Here is a 16,909-nt window from a genome sequence, read left to right on the forward strand (position 1 = left end):
TAAATCAATAAAATTTACTTACCACGGTAATTTCTAAGCAGTGCATATATTTAATTATTTTAGCTTGAGGCTATCATTTACATAATAAATTAATTATTTTTAGATCCTGCTGAGCGTTTCTTTTTTTTCTTTTTTACATCTTTAATGGAGTATAATTGCTTTACAATGGTGTGTTAGTTTCTGCTTTATAACAAAGTGAATCAGTTATACATATACATATGTTCCCATATCTCTTCCCTCTTGGGTCTCCCTGCCTCCCACCCTCCCTATCCCCCCCCTCCAGGCGGTCACAAAGCACCGAGCTGATCTCCCTGTGCTATGCAGCTGCTTCCCACTAGCTATCTACCTTACGTTTGGTAGTGTATACATGTCCATGCCTCTCTCACGTTTGGTAGTGTATACATGTCCATGCCTCTCTCTCGCTTTGTCACAGCTTACCCTTCCCCCTCTCCATATCCTCAAGTCCATTCTCTAGTAGGTCTGTGTCTTTATTCCTGTCTTACCCCTAGGTTCTTCATGACATTTTTTTCCCTTAAATTCCATATATATGTGTTAGCATATGGCATTTGTCTTTCTCTTTCTCACTTACTTCACTATGTATGACAGAGTCTAGGTCCATCCACCTCATTACAAATAGCTCAATTTCGGTTCTTTTTATGGCTGAGTAATATTCCACTGTATATACGTGCCACATTTTCTTTATCCATTCATCCAATGATGGACACTTAGGTTGTTTCCATCTCCGGGCTATTGTAAATAGAGCTGCAATGAACATTTTGGTACATGACTCTTTTTGAATTATGGTTTTCTCAGGGTATATGCCCAGTAGTGGGATTGCTGGGTCATATGGTAGTTCTATTTCTAGTTATTTAAGGAACCTCCATACTGTTCTCCACAATGGCTGTATCAATTTACATTCCCACCAACAGTGCAAGAGTGTTCCCTTTTCTCCACACCCTCTCCAGCATTTATTGTTTCTAGATTTTTTGATGATGGCCATTCTGACTGGTGTGAGATGATATCTCATTGAAGTTTTGATTTGCATTTCTCTAATGATTAGTGATGTTGAGCATTCTTTCATGTGTTTGTTGGCAATCTGTATATCTTCTTTGGAGAAATGTCTATTTAGGTCTTCTGCCCATTTTTGGATTGGGTTGTTTGTTTTTTTGTTATTGAGCTGCATGAGCTGCTTATAAATTTTGGAGATTAATCCTTTGTCAGTTGCTTCATTAGCAAATATTCTCTCCCATTCTGAGGGTTGTCTTTTGGTCTTGTTTATGGTTTCCTTTGCTGTGCAAAAGCTTTTACGTTTCATTAGGTCCCATTTGTTTATTTTTGTTTTTATTTCCATTTCTCTAGGAGGTGGGTCAAAAAGGATCTTGCTGTGATTTATGTCATAGAGTGTTCTGCCTATGTTTTCCTCTAAGAGTTTGATAGTTTCTGGCCTTACATTTAGGTCTTTAATCCATTTTGAGTTTATTTTTGTGTATGCTGTTAGGGAGTGATCTAATCTCATACTTTTACATGTACCTGTCCAGTTTACCCAGCACCACTTATTGAAGAGGCTGTCCTTTCTCCGCTGTACATTCTTGCCTCCTTTATCAAAGATAAGGTGACCATATGTGCGTGTGTTTATCTCCAGGCTTTCTATCCTGTTCCATTGATCTATATTTTGTGCCAGTACCATACTGTCTTGATTACTGTAGCTTCCTAGTACAGTCTGAAGTCAGGGAGCCTGATTCCTCCAGCTCCGTTTTTCGTTCTCAAAATTGCTTTGGCTATTCGGGGTCTTTTGTGTTTCCATACAAATTGTGAAATTTTTTGTTCTAATTCTGTGAAAAATGTCAGTGGTAGTTTGATAGGGATTGCATTGAATCTGTAGATTGCTTTGGGTAGTAGTCATTTTCACAGTGGTGATTCTTTCAATCCAAGAACATGGTATATCTCTCCATCTATTTGTATCATCTTTAATTTCTTTCATCAGTGTCTTATAATTTTCTGCATACAGGTCTTTTGTCTCCTTAGGTAGGTTTATTCCTAGATATTTTATTCTTTTTGTTGCAATGGTAAATGGGAGTGTTTTCTTGATTTCACTTTCAGATTTTTCATCATTAGTGTATAGGAATGCCAGAGATTTCTGTGCATTAATTTTGTATCCTGCTACTTTACCAAATTCATTGATTAGTTCTAGCAGTTTTCTGGTAGTATCTTTAGGATTCTCTATGTAGAGTATCATGTTATCTGCAAACAGTGATAGCTTTACTTCTTCTTTTCCGATTTAGATTCCTTTTATTTCCTTTCCTTCTCTGATTGCTGTGGCTAAAACTTCCAAAACTATGTTGAATAAGAGTGGTGAGAGTGGGCAACCTTGTCTTATTCCTGATCTTAGTGGAAATGCTTTCAGGTTTTCATCATTGAGGACAATGTTGGCTGTGGGTTTGTCATATATGGCCTTTATTATGTTGAGGAAAGTTACCTCTATGCTTACTTTCTGCAGGGTTTTTATCATAAATGGGTGTTGAATTTTGTCAAAAGCTTTCTCTGCATCTATTGAGATGATCATATGGTTTTTCTCCTTCAACTTGTTAATATGGTGTATCACGTTGATTGATTTGCATATATTGAAGAATCCTTGCATACCTGGAATAAACCCCACTTGATCATGGTGTATGATCCGTTTAATGTGCTGTTGGATTCTGTTTGCAAGTATTTTGTTGAGGATTTTCGCATCTATGTTCATCAGTGATATTGGCCTGTAGTTTTCTTTCTTTGTGAGATCCTTGTCTGGTTTTGGTATCGGGATGATGGTGGCCTCATAGAATGAGTTTGGGAGTGTTCCTCCCTCTGCTACATTTTGGAAGAGTTTGAGAAGGATAGGTGTTAGCTCTTCTCTAAATGTTTGATAGAATTCACCTGTGAAGCCATCTGGTCCTGGGCTTTTGTTTGTTGCAAGGTTTTAAATCACAGTTTCAATTTCAGTGCTTGTGATTGGTCTGTTCATATTTTCTATTTCTTCCTGATTCAGTCTTGGCAGGTTGTGCATTTCTAAGAATTTGTCCATTTCTTCCAGGTTGTACATTTTATTGGCATACAGTTTCTTGTAGTAACCTCTCATAATCTTTTGTATTTCTGCAGTGTAACTTGTTAATTCTCCTTTTTCATTTCTAATTCTATTGATTTGAGTCTTCTCCCTTTTTTTCTTCATGAGTCTGGCTAATGGTTTATCAATTTTGTTTATCTTCTCAAAGAACCAGCTTTTAGTTTTATTGATCTTTGCTATCATTTCCTTCATTTCTTTTTCATTTATTTCTGATCTGATTTTTATGATTTCTTTCCTTCTGCTAACTTTTGGGGTTTTTTTGTTCTTCTTTCTCTAATTGCTTTAGGTGCAAGGTTAGGTTGTTTATTCGAGATGTTTCCTGTTTCTTAAGGTAGGATTGTATGGCTATAAACTTCCCTCTTAGAACTGCATTTGCTGCATCCCATAGATTTTGGGTCATCGTGTCTCCACTGTCATTTGTTTCTAGGTATTTTTTGATTTTCTCTTTGATTTCTTCAGTGATCACTTGGTTATTAAGTAGTGTATTGTTTAGCCTCCATGTGTTTGTACTTTTTACAGATCTTTTCCTGTAATTGATATCTAGTCTCATAGCATTGTGTTCGGAAAAGATACTTGATACAATTTCAATTTTCTTAAATTTACCAAGGCTTGATTTGTGACCCAAGATATGATCTATCCTGGAGAATGTTCCATGAGCACTTGAGAAAAATGTGTATTCCATTGTTTCTGGATGGAATGTCCTATAAATATCAATTAAGTGCATCTTGTTTAATGTAACATTTAAAGCTTGTGTTTCCTTATTTATTTTCATTTTGGATGATCTGTCCATTGGTGAAAGTGGGGTGTTTAAGTCCCCTACTATGAATGTGTTACTGTCGATTTCCCCTTTTATGGCTGTTAGTATGTGCCTTATGTATTGAGGTGCTCCTATGTTGGGTGCATAAAGATTTACAATTGTTAGATCTTCTTCTTGGATCGATCCCTTGATCATTATGTAGTGTCCTTCTTTGTCTCTTCTATTAGTCTTTATTTTAAAGTCTATTTTGTCTGATATGAGAATTGCTACTCCAGCTTTCTTTTGGTTTCCATTTGCATGAAATATCTTTTTCCATCCTCTTACTTTCAGTCTGTATGTGTCTCTAGGTCTGAAGTGGGTCTCTTGTAGACAGCAAATATATGGGTCTTGTTTTTGTATCCATTCAGCCAATCTGTGTCTTTTGGTGGGAGCATTTAGTCCATTTACATTTAAGGTAATTATGTTCCTATTACCATTTTCTTAATTGTTTTGGGTTCGTTATTGTAGGTCTATTCCTTCTCTTGTGTTTCTTGCCTAAAGAAGTTCCTTTAGCAGTTGTTGTAAAGCTGGTTTGGTGGTGCTGAACTCTCTCAGCTTTTGCTTGTCTGTAAAGGTTTTAATTTCTCCATCAAATCTGAATGAGATCCTTGCTAGGTAGAGTAATCTTGGTTGCAGGTTTTTCTCCTTCATCACTTTAAATATGTCCTGCCAGTCCCTTCTGGCTTGCAGAGTTTCTGCTGAAAGATCAGCTGTTAACCTTATGGGGATTCCCTTGTGTGTTTTTTGTTGTTTTTCCCTTGCTGCTTTTAATATATTTCTTTGTATTTAATTTTTGACAGTTTGATTAATATGTGTCTTGGAGTATTTCTCCTTGGATTTATCCTGTATGGGACTCTCTGTGCTTCCTGGCCTTGATTAACTATTTCCTTTCCCATATTAGGGAAGTTTTCAACTATAATCTCCTCAAATATTTTCTCAGTCCCTTTCTTTTTCTCTTCTTCTTCTGGAACCCCTATAATTCGAATGTTTGTGCGTTTAATGTTGTCCCAGAGGTCTCTGAGACTGTCCTCAGTTCTTTTCATTCTTTTCTCTTTATTCTGCTCTGCAGTAGTTTTTTCCACTATTTTATCTTCCAGGTCACTTATCCGTTCTTCTGCCTCAGTTATTCTGCTATTGATCCTATCTAGAGTATTTTTAATTTCATTTATTGTGTTGTTCATTGTTGTTTGTTTCATCTTTAGTTCTTCTAGGTCCTTGTTAAATGTTTCTTGCATTTTGTCTATTCTATTTCCAAGATTTTGGATCGTCTTTACTATCATTATTCTGAATTCTTTTTCAGGTAGACTGCCTATTTCCTCTTCATTTGTTACATCTGGTGGCTTTTTATCTTGCTCCTTCATCTGCTGTGTGTTTTTCTGTCTTCTCATTTTGCTTATCTTACTGTGTTTGGGGTCTCCTTTTTGTAGGCTGCAGGTTCATAGTTCCCGTTGATTTTGGTGTCTGTCCCCAGTGGCTAAGGTTGGTTCAGTGGGTTGTGTAGGCTTCCTGGTGGAGGGGACTAGTGCCTGTGTTCTGGTGGATGAGGCTGGATCTTGCCTTTCTGGTGGGCAGGTCCATGTCTGGTGGTGTGTTTTGGGGTGTCTGTGGACTTGTTATGATTTTAGGCAGCCTCTCTGCTAATGGGTGGGGTTGTGTTCCTGTCTTGCTAGTTGTTTGGCATAGGGTGTCCAGCACTGTAGCTTGCTGGTTGTTGAGTGAAGCTGGGTGCTGGTGTTGAGATGGAGATCTCTGGGAGATTTTTGCCGTTTGATATTATGTGGAGCTGGGAGGTCTCTTGTGGACCAGTGTCCTGAAGTTGGCTCTCCCACCTCAGAGGCACAGCACTGACTCCTGGCTGCAGCACCAAGAGCCTTTCATCCACATGGCTCAGAATAAAAGGGAGAAAAAGTAGAAAGAAAGAATTAGTAGAAGCAGAAAGAAAGAAAGAAAGAAAGAAAGAAAGGAAGAAAGGAAGAAAGGAAGAAAGCAAAACGGAGGGATAGAACCCTAGGACAAATGGTGGAAGCAAAGCTATACAGACAAAATCTCACACAGAAGCATACACATACACACTCACAAAAAGAGGAAAAGGGGAAAAAAATCATAAATCTTGCTCTCAAAGTCCACCTCCTTAATTTGGGATGATTCATTGTCTATTCAGGTATTCCACAGATGCAGGGTACATCAAGTTGATTGTGGAGCTTTAATCCGCTGCTTCTGAGGCTGCTGGGAGAGATTTCCCTTTCTCTTCTTTGTTCTCACAGCTCCCAGGGGCTCAGCTTTGGATTTGGCCCCGCCTCTGTGTGTACGTCACCGGAGGGCGTCTGTTCTTCGCTGAGACAGGACGGGGCTAAAGGAGCCGCTGATCCGTGGGCTCTGGCTCACTCAGGCCGGGGGGGGGGGCACAGAGTGCGGGGCGAGCCTGCGGCGGCAGAGACCGGCGTGATGTTGCACCAGCCTGAGGCGTACCGTGCGTTCTCCCAGGGGAGTTGTCCCTGGATCCCGGGACCCTGGCAGTGGCGGGCTGCACAGGCTCCCCCGGAAGGGAGGTGTGGAGAGTGACCTGTGCTCGCACACAGGCTTCTTGGTGGCGGCAGCAGCAGCCTTAGCGTCTCATGCCCGTCTCTGGGGTCCGCGCTTTTAGCCGCGGCTCGTGCCCGTCTCTGGAGCGCCTTTAAGCAGCGCTCTTAATCCCCTCTCCTCGCGCACCAGGAAACAAAGAGGGAAGAAAAAGCCTCTTGCCTCTTCGGCAGGTCCAGACTTTTCCCCGGACTACCTCCCGGCTGGCCGTGGCGCACTAACCCTCTGCAGGCTGCGTTCACGCCGCCAACCCCAGTCCTCTCCCTGCGCTCCGACCGAAGCCCGAGCCTCAACTCCAGGCCCCGCCCGCCCCGGCGGGTGAGCAGACAAGCCTCTCGGACTGGTGAGTGCCGGTCGGCCCTGATCCTCTGTGCGGGAATCTCTCCGCTTTGCCCTCCGCACCCCTGTTGCTGTGCTCTCCTCCGCGGCCCCGAAGCTTTCCCCCTGCGCCACCCGCAGTCTCCGCCCGCGAAGGTGCTTCCTTTCCTCCTTCACAGCTCCCTCCCACTGGTGCGGGTCCGTCCCTATTCTTTTGTCTCTGTTTATTCTTTTTTCTTTTGCCCTACCCAGGTATGTGGGGGATTTCTTGCCTTTTGGGAGGTCTGAGGTCTTCTGCCAGCGTTCAGTAGGTGTTCTGTAGGAGTTGTTCCACGTGTAGATGTATTTCTGGTGTATCTGTGGGGAGGAAGGTGATCTCTGCGTCTTACTTTTCCGCCATCTTCCTGGAAGCCTCCCTGCTGTGCGTTTCTTATCTAAAGCATTGTGGTGTCCCATGTCTGGGGCACGTTCTAACCATATGGGCAGACAACTCAGGATATGTGAGGCCTTTTAGTAACCCTGGTCTGCATCCCCAGAGTTAGCACCCTGAAGCTGTAGTTCTGATTCATTCCAGCACAGGAGATTGTGTTAATATAAACCGCTGGGTAATCTGGAAGGCCCCAGGGGGACCGGTTTGATTCTCCGTCTATGAGGCAGCTCTGAGCTAGGTGGAGAAGTAGTGGCAGAGGCTGATACATTGATTTTTGTTCCCTGTGGGAGGCATAGCCTGAGAAGGATAGCTGGGGAAAATCAGGTGATTGGGAAGCTCATTTTGGGAGGAGGTTTCCTTAGTCTCTTGGCATGTAATTAATTAACTGTGCCCAATAGCTCTGAGTCAGCCAGGCATTCCCCAACCATTCAGTGAGGAAACATAGACCAGGGTATAACTCTATGCCTGGTGTGGAGTAAGCACCATATGATGGTGATGTTAATAACCAGTTTCACAGTGGCATGTGTGTTTCTTTCTAGGTCCAGGAGAGCACTTGGTTGTTGTTTTGCACTGGACTTTTCTGGTGACTTTGATTTCCAACTTCTGGGAGCAGGGAATCATACCCAAGTTTAAGTTGTGTTCCCTGCTGGGGCTGGTCTGGTGGGCTCAACCCTAGTCTCAGTGAGAAGCTGAGAAGACAGACAGCTGGGGAAGTCTGGGGGAAGAGAACCAGGCACTTGAGTTTGATGCAGGCATAGCACTTCCCAAGGGTGTGAGTTGCACCTCTCTTTGTTTTGGGAAAAATCATCTGATACAACTTAACTCTCTCTCCCTAGAGTGTTAGTTAAATAAATGTCATATGGAAAGTCCAGTGGCCTGGTTATTAACATCATCATCACATGGTGCTTACTCCACACCAGGCATAGAGTTATACCCTGGTCTATGTTTCCTCACTGAATGTTAATTAATTACATGCCAAGAGATTCAGGAAACCCTCCTCCCCAAATGAGCTTCCCAATCACCTGATTTTCCCCAGCTATCCTTCTCAGGTTATGCCTCTCACAGGAAACAAAAATCAATGTATCAGCCTCTGCCACTATTTCTCCACCTAGCTCAGAACTGCTTAATAGACTGAGAATCAAACCGGTCTCCCTGGGGCCCTCCAGATTACCCAACGGTTTATATTAACACAATCTCTCTAGGATTTTCACTAGATGTGGAGTGGTCATCATACATATTTTTGCAATGTGTTCTTCCTGCAGCCATTACCTTTCTCCTTTTCACAGTCCTTTGGGAAGAAGGGACAGGCCTTCTATTTCCTCTATATTGACAGTTTGTTTTAGTAAAGCCCATAATAAGCTCATGATCTAGGGCACTAAGGTTGAATCTTGAAATACTAAAGGTGGCAAAAAAAATTAAAAGCTCTTTTCTCTGTCAACAATAAAGCCTGGCTTTAGGATTACTGTATTTTATCAACTTGAAGATGCCATTGTTGTAAGATGCACTTTTATTTTATGTATCATTAAGACTGATACAATGCCTTAATGATAGTTCTGTGGAAGGCATGAATCGATTATAACAGCCTCTTATTGCAGGGAAATCTTTTTTATCTATACTGAGAGACTTGAAATTTCCTTTTGCCTTTAATCATAATGCTTGGCAAGTGATGGGTAATCCTTTCCCAAGGGAGGCAGTAAAATAATGTAACAGTTTCACAGTGGCATGTGTGTTTCTTTCTTTCTAGGTCCAGGAGAGCACTTGGTTATTGTTTTGCAACAAAATAATAAGAATTGCAATCATTTATCCAAGTATTTGCATCCCAATATCAAACTTACATTCAGTTGCCTTATTTATCTGCCTTTCTGTATATGTGTTTTTTTTTTAACCAATGACAAACCATAGTGTAATCTTTTTGAAGACAGTTTATGTTATAATTAAACTCATTCTAGAAGAAGATGATTAGATTTAGGCAGCAAAGAGGCTTGAGGTGCTCTTGATGGTGGCCAGACTTAGGTATCCTACCTGGAAGTTAACATCTCTGAAGGAAGACTGAAGAAGAAAAGAGGAGGAACAGCCAGGACATTCATAGTGGTGGCTCGGACCACTCTCAATTTCCGTCTTTTTTTAAGGCTCAGTCTGAATGCCCTGTCTGCAACAAAGCTTTCCCTGACCCATTAGAGGTCAGGTTAGGTCTTTTAGGTTCTTCTCCTATCATAACCCTTAGCACAGGTTAAAAACAAACAAACAAACAAACAAAAAAGAATTGCTGCTTTAACTGTATATCTTCTTTACTGGAAGATCTGTTTAGGGTCTGTGTAGTAGGTATTTAGTATATATGTGTTGAAAGGAAGGAAGAAGGAAGGAAGTCATGTCATTCCTCTGCTATAACCCTTACATGGATTTCTGTTGCTCTTGAAATAAAACCCAGGGGCCCTCGAGCCCCCCAACCCTATCTAGAGCAGGCTCTCCCTCACTTGCGAAGCTCCAGCTACTGAGTAGCCTCAGGCCAACTGAGGCCTTGCCACTTCTAGATCCAGCCTCCATATACATATCTGATCGGGACTCACCCCTGCTTAAAAGAGAAAGACAAATACTGTATGCTAACACATATATATGGAATCTAAGGGAAAAAAAAATGTCATGAAGAACCTAGGGGTAAGACGGGAATAAAGACACAGACCTACTAGAGAATGGACTTGAGGATATGGGGAGGGGGAAGGGTAAGCTGTGACAAAGTGAGAGAGTGGCATGGACATATATACACTATGAAACATAAAATAGCTAGCTAGTGGGAAGCAGCCACATAGCACAGGGAGATCAGCTCAGTGGTTTGTGACTACCAAGAGGGATGGGATAGGGAGTGTGGGAGGGAGGGAGACGCAAGAGGGAAGAGATATGGGAACATATGTATATGTATAACTGATTCATTTTGTTATAAAGCAGAAACTAACACACCATTATAAAGCAATTATACTCCAATAAAGATGTTAAAAAAAAACAAACAAAAAGAAAACCAAAAGAAAAACCCCAAAAACAAACCTTCCCATGCTCCCTACATCTCTGCAACAAAGCAAACCCTCCTCCATGACCTGCCCTTTTCTCCCGCCGCGGCTTCCTCTTTCATCCCTTGGCGTCCTGGTTTCTCAGGACACCATGCTGCTCCTCCTGCCGGCGCCCTTGCTTCTGTTCTTCCCTTTATTATCCTTTATTCTTTAATACTCAGCTTCTCCCAGAAGCCATTCCTAAACCCCAGGCTAGCTAAAGGCCCCTCCCCTGGGCTCCCCCACTGTGAATATCTTTGTATCTGGTCACTTACCACTCTGAATTAAAGTCATCTCTAGATACTTGTCTTTCCTATTGATTGTAAAATCCCTGAGAGCAAGATCCATACTTTCTCCATCTTTGCATCCCTGGTGTTTAGCTGCATCTGGTGCATTGTAAATATCAGTAAGTGTGTGTTACGTGCAATTAGACAGAACTGAGCTGACATTGGGAAGCCATGACAGAAGGAAGGAGAACCATATACTAGGAGGCTACTTTCTGAAAGGCCAGGTATCCCCTGGTCTAGGAAGAATCATGGGTAACCCCAGGGGAGAAGCTTTTCTGAGTGGTCCTGGGGATGGTGATGCATTTGGTTGCCAGGTGGTGCTTGGTTAAGGTCCTCAGCCACAGCAAGCATGGCTTTTTAGCTAAGAATCGATTCACTCATGAAAAGTCTTCTGTCCATCAAACCCAGCTATTCACATGACCAGTCAAAAGTCTTTTGGTTAACAGACTGTTTTCAAGTCCCTGTAGGTTCAGTGACAATCTGTAAATACTTCTTTCCTCAGGATTTTTGGCCAAAGAGTGTACCAAATGTACAAAATGAATCGACAAGATACAAATATTTATACAAATAAAGATATACATTTATACAAATAAATGAGGCAGAATTACGCTTTAATACCTACTTTTGTCTTACAGGTATGTCTGAGATACCAAAAAGTTTAATTATAAAAATTTAGGCTATATTGGCCAATCCTAATATATTTTTTCATGGAAACACTGTTCTTTGATATGTTTAGGTTCAGCCAGTTCAAAATGTCTCTTGATGCTGTGAAGTCCCTATGTATTAATATTCCATAGTTCTTTATTTATCTGGATAAAAACTAGACTCATACAACTCATGGGTTGCCTTTTCAATTCCAGCCCTTTCTTTTGTGTTTCTCACCTCTTTTCTAGCTTTCTACTTTTCTAGCATAGGATTATACAAAATGCAGGTATTGATCAATGGGCAAAATTGTGAAAAATGAAAAAAGAATCTATAATCTTTCGATGCCCATTGGAATAAAAATGTACTCTTGCATTTTATATTTTTGGTGAAGGTTCTTGTGAGCCCATGAGAAGCTGCATGTATAGTGATTAAGAGCGTGGATTCTGGAGCCCAGGTGTGAATCCAGACTACCTACTTGCTAGGAATTTGTAACTTGAACTTGTATAAATTAATCTCTCTATGCCTCAGTTCTGTCATATGTAACATGAAGATAAGAATAATACCTACATCACAGCGTTGTTATGAACATGAACTGAGTTAATAGGTGTGAAGCACATAGTCATTATTTATTATTATGAACTCATGTGAGTCAGAACATGATTTGGCGTGGAAAAGTTTTATTTCCACCATATAAGTTAACAAAGGTGGGAACATCAATATATTTAGTGGAGGAGAAAAGACAGTGGTATGCACTACATTTTTCAACCCTCAACTGATAACATCAAACCCTTTAAGCTTCATATTAGTGGATGCCAGCACCCTTCATTCTTCCCTGCAATTGGAATGGGAATCTTTATACTCCTAGTCATAGAGGCTGTGAATGCTGTGAAGGCAAGTCTCCAAATTTGGAGTAAAAGAGAGGATGCAGAAGGAGTTGGAGACTGAATACCGTAGGAGCTGGGGGACGGGTGCTGGGGACCTCCTGTGGGATGCTTACTCCTGCGCAGGTGCCGAGGATTCCCTGGTGGTCCTCTTCCTTTCCTCCCAGTGGCAGCAAAGATAGGCCTGCCTGCTTCTCTGCCCTCGGCACCACCTACTACTTCTGTTCAGGGTTCCTCGCCCGAGCCCAGTGCAATCTACAGGTGTCTCTAGCCCCCTGAGACAAGCACAGTCACTTTTGGAATTTCTAGGTTTAGGAATACACGCTGATGACACAGGGAAAGCAGGAAGTTAAAGCAGGACTTGGGACTCCCCTCTCCGCTCCCTGTCTGGGATTCTCTCCTCACTTCACAGCTGCTGTGGCTGCTCTAAATTCTGTGCTCCGGCTCCTCATGCCAGAAAGATGGTGAGGTTTTTTTTAAAAAATCCTGCAGGGATCTGACTGGTACCTTTCCTCCAGCTAGAAATGGTAAAATGGGGGAACACTCAGTGCCAGATCCTTCTTCCTCCAAGTGCTGACTCCCCTTCAGAACCTGCCTGCTTTTGGTCCCTCTCCAGTGCCTGCAGATAGTTGTTTTATTATTCGTCTAGAGTTGGGATTTCTGAAATGGTTGGTACAAGAGAAATTTACTTGGCTATCAACAGAAATGGAACCCCTGTATTTGAACTAACCTTAAAAATCCATCTGCTGAGTTCTTAATTTCATTTATTGTCTTTTTTCAGTTGTAGAATTTCCCAGTTCTTTAAAAATAGTTGGATTTAACTGTTAACATGATCAATCTTATGTTTTAATTCCCTTAATATATTAGTCATCATTATTTTAAAGTTTGTACCTGATACTTTCCTTATCTGTGGGTCTGGTTTTTGTGGTAGTGAAATTACAATTTTACCATCAACTGAAATTTTAAGACCAGACATTGAAGAAAGGATAAGTTAGTTCATTTCTTGACCCTACTCTTCTGTTAGCTATATAACCATTTCTTTGCTTCTCTTTTCCACAATATCTTCAAAAAATTATTTATTCTAAAAATTTCCTAATTGTCTTCGTTAATTTTTTCCTTAAACTCAGTCCGATCAGTCCTTCTCTCTTAGCTCTCCACAGAAAGCGTTTTTTATGTCGTGAGTGGCCACCGCATTGCTAAATCCAGTGTTGTGACTCCTCAGCTTATTGGCCTGTCAGTTGATGATTCCCTACTCCTTGATAAACTTTCTTTACTTGGCTACCAAGACACTGAACACTCACTGGTTGCTCCTTCTCTTTCTTCTTTATTGCTTTTCCACCGTTCTTACCTTCCCTCCTCTTCTCATCCCTTCCCTTCCCTCTCCTTCTCTCCCCCCCCTCAACCTTTCCTTTCCTTTCTTTTCGTCTTTCTTTTTCTCCCAGCACTAAATTCTTGACCTCTTCTCTTCTTTGGCTGTACTCACTCCACTGGTGATCTCCACCTGTCTCATGGTTTTAAACTTTGTCTATATATTAGAACTCCAAAATTTTTATCTCTAGCCCAGATCTCTCTTCCAAACTCTAGACTCATCTGCTCAACTCTCTACTTGGTATCTACACTGGATGTAAAACAGGCATCTCAACCTCAGTATGTCCAAAGCTGAGCTCCTGCTCTTCATTCCCCTAGACTGGCTCCACTCACACATTCCTCCATCTCAGTTTATTATGTCGCCCCGATTCCAGGGTCTTGAGCCAAAATTCTCACAGTCATATCCTTCCCCCATTAATTAATTAATGAATATAGAAAGAGCTTTATTGAGATATAATTTATATGCTATAAAATCAGCCTGTTTAAAATGTATAGTTAAATAGTTATCAGTATATTTACAGTGTTGAATAGCTGTCACCACAGTATAACTTTAGGACATTTTCATCTTCCTCCCAAAGGAATCTTGTATCAGTTAGCAGTCACTCCCTGTTTTCTGCTCTCCCTGCTCTCTGAAGTCTGTTTCTTTTATCTGCCTTTTTCCCCTCTTGGGTTTCAATCATGTTGTATTTTTGTATGCCTTGTATATACAAACTCATACAAACATGAGTGTCAAACATTGAATATGAAAACTCTGTAAAGATAATTTCAGAGGCTATGTGATGATATCTTACTCTAGAGAGGATTAACTTTTGCTTCTGGCATTCAGCCAGCCATGGCACCAGCAATCAACCCAGTTCATGACACTAACCAGGCTTGAACGATTCAAATAAGGTTTTCAATTCCTGTGAGGACTGGTCTGTTTATGTGTTCATTCTTAACCTGGAGTATAGTTCTTAGGTGTCACTCTTGAAAACCTGTTGTACTTACTAGAACTTCTCTTCCTTGGAGAAACTGAGCCTCCTCTTTTGTCCTCCTGGCCCCATTAGTTTATTGAAGTTTGTGTTGAGAGGAACTTTTCCTCTACTCTCTTACGTTAACGTCCTGGGCACGTGCAAATTAAACTGACAAAAGATAGATTAGCAGGAGAAAAAGTTTACTTACGTGTGTAATGTGCATACATGCAGGAGTGCCCAGTGGTGACTAACTCAAATGGGTGGTTAGAGCTTGGGGCTTATACACCTAACATAGTAGGAGAAAGGGAGTGGGGAGAAAAGGCGCCTCTGTAAAGAACAAATAGGTTTCTTTAGGAAAGACAAATGGGTTTTTAGGAGAACAAATGAAAGCTAAGAAGGTTTGCAATGTTTGTTTATGCAGGTGCAAGTGGTCCTTCTGTCATAGCCATGAAACTCCCTGGAGAGGAGATTAATGGTAGGTTTACTCTTAGTCTCTCTCCTGGAAATAGACCTACCCTGAAAAGGGAATTTATAACAGCCTCATTTCTGAGAAGTTTCTGCTTTAGTCAGATAAGTGAAGCTCGAAGGAAGCTTCTTTCTGCATCTGTGAGTCTCAGATGTTTTCTGCTTAAAATAATCTTTACATCAATTCTGGGGTTCTCAGTGAGTCCCTACAAAGTTTTTATTCAGCTACTCACACGCTCAGATGCTGTTTCTGGAATTAGAAAATTTGGAAAAGCATCTTTGAATGCTATACTACTCTGTCTTGGTTTCCTTTCTCTTTTGATTTTATAATCTTCTCCATTTAGAGAGATCTCCAGTACCTTTCAATAGACTCTAAAAAAAAAATTTCATCTAACTTTTCTACTTGTTCTTTGCAAGGGGGTTGTTTTAAAAATGGCCTACTCTGCCATTGTAAGAAGCAAAACATTTTAGGTATCATTTGAAGGACTCAAAAGAAAAAAAAAGGTTAAGTACACAACAGTTCTCAGTCCTGCTGCGCCTCTATATACTTGAAGTTGTTAGCAATCCCTCAAAGTCTGCAACCTCTGCTATTATGTTGAGTTCCAACTGGAGTTAGTTCCAGGCTTGGTCAACTGGAGGTAGTATAAATATATTCTCTGTTTCCTGTGGGAGCTCATCAGAATATTCTCCTCTGGTTAACAGGACAAGGGATGGGACTTGTGAAACCACTAGTCATACTTACTGCAGGTGAACAAGCCAGTCAGACAATAGGATATGGGAGGTTATCACACACTTCTCTCCATCCTCTTGCAAGACAATCTTTATTCCACTTAGGCCTCTGTTTTCCTCTCATTCCTCCATTGATCTCCGGTGTCTGTGAGGCTCTGGATACTTTATATATGTGAGCTTTACATACTCTTTAAATTTAACTGTTCCCTTAAAATCTTCTTTTCTCTTAAGTGTGGACCACTAATCACAGACCTATTTTGTATGTATCATTTTGGAAGTTATTATTGTTTATCATCAGAAGATATATATTATTACTTGGTTCTATTTGTTACTTTTTCATATCGCTTGAAAGCTAACTGCTTTGAAAAATCTACCTTTTCCCCTACTGCTTTGCTTTTTTAAATGACATTTGTCCAGGCAAACTTATTCCATTTTAATTGCTTAGAAGACTCCTTATCTTTTGATACTGTCAGCTGAATTATTTGAAATAAGGTAGAACAATAAAACTACCTAATTAGGTCTGACCTTTTCAGAATGTTTTCCTTCAGATTTTATAATCTGTATCTGGTGTGCCTTTTTTTCTACAAATCATACAAATAATTTCATATTTCAGAGTTATAGATCTAACAATTGCTAAATGTTAAACCATTTACGTTATAACATATTCCCTTAAAGGAAAATGTGAAGTCTTCCAGTTACTGGAACTCTGGAGGCCCTGTTCCACCTCTTATCCTTTGTTGTGCCTCTGGTTTCAACTCACTCCCTGTGGGTTGAGAATGTCCTCTAGGACCTAATATGATCCTGTGCAAGCTAGGAATTCAAGGTAAAAGCCAGAGATTGAGAGAAAATGTAAGAATTGTCAATAGTTACATAACATGAAGTTATGGAATTATGTGAGATCATTAAGGGATGAGTATAAATAGAGAAGAAAAGAGGTCCAAGGCTGAGTCTGGGGAACTCTAACAGCTAGAGGTCAAAGAGAGGAAGTTTCAGCAATGGAAACTGATACACAACCATCAGTGAGGTAGGAGGAGAACCAAGAGAGAGAGTGGTGCCCTAGAAACCAAGAGGAGAAAGCAGCTAGAGATCAATGGATCAAATGCTGTTGTGAGATTGAATAAAATGAGGTCTGAGAATTGGCCATTAGACTTGTGATCACTGATGACCTTGACAAAAGCAGTTGCATTGGAATGGTGGGGACAAACTCCTGGCTGGAGTGGTTTGAAGAGAGAATGAAAGGAGAGAAGGTGGAGACAGTGAGTGTAGATAACTTCTTCAAGAAATTTTCATGGAAAGGAGGGCACAGAAATGGGATG

The sequence above is a fragment of the Globicephala melas genome, chromosome 2 (assembly GCF_963455315.2).
Source record: "Globicephala melas chromosome 2, mGloMel1.2, whole genome shotgun sequence".
Lineage (NCBI taxonomy): Eukaryota > Metazoa > Chordata > Mammalia > Artiodactyla > Delphinidae > Globicephala > Globicephala melas.